This window comes from Buceros rhinoceros, unplaced genomic scaffold (assembly GCF_000710305.1).
Source record: "Buceros rhinoceros silvestris isolate BGI_N320 unplaced genomic scaffold, ASM71030v1 scaffold33722, whole genome shotgun sequence".
In the NCBI taxonomy this organism is placed as follows: Eukaryota; Metazoa; Chordata; class Aves; order Bucerotiformes; family Bucerotidae; genus Buceros; species Buceros rhinoceros.
Genome location: NW_010400031.1, coordinates 14416 through 14934, shown reverse-complemented (window position 1 = coordinate 14934; position 519 = coordinate 14416).

Sequence of the window (519 nt, the reverse complement as noted above, 5' to 3'; positions counted from 1 at the left end):
TTTCCCCGAGCCCGCGCTGGCTGCCTGGATAGCAGCAGTTGGCCGTGAGCGGGGGGCAGCGGGACCCCGAGCTCCTGCGCACCCCAGACCCGCTGTGCAGTCCATGCCTGTGCGGCTGCTTATGAATATGTACACGACGGGCTCTGCCCACCAGCCTTTTAATACGAGTGACATCAAAGCCCGGCCTGCTGGCGGAGGGGACCCACAATGCAATACGCAGGCAGACGTGGAGGCAGCTCCCACGGACGCTGGCATCGCTGCTGCGGGCTCCCACGGCCGCGGGCATCGCTGCTGCGGGCGCAGACCCTCCATTGTCAGCCCTGGGGGGGACGCCGGGGGCCAGGCCCTACGTGGGCGTGCGGGGAGAGGCCCAGGGCTGGGTTTAGGGGCTGTCTCCTGGGCTGGCTGGAGCGGGGCACGAGGCAGAGGGTGTCACCTGGAGTGGTGGCATCCTGCTCTGCTGGGGCTCAGGCGGGGAGCGGGGTGCTGCCTCTGACCCCCCACGAGCGGGGCTGCCCT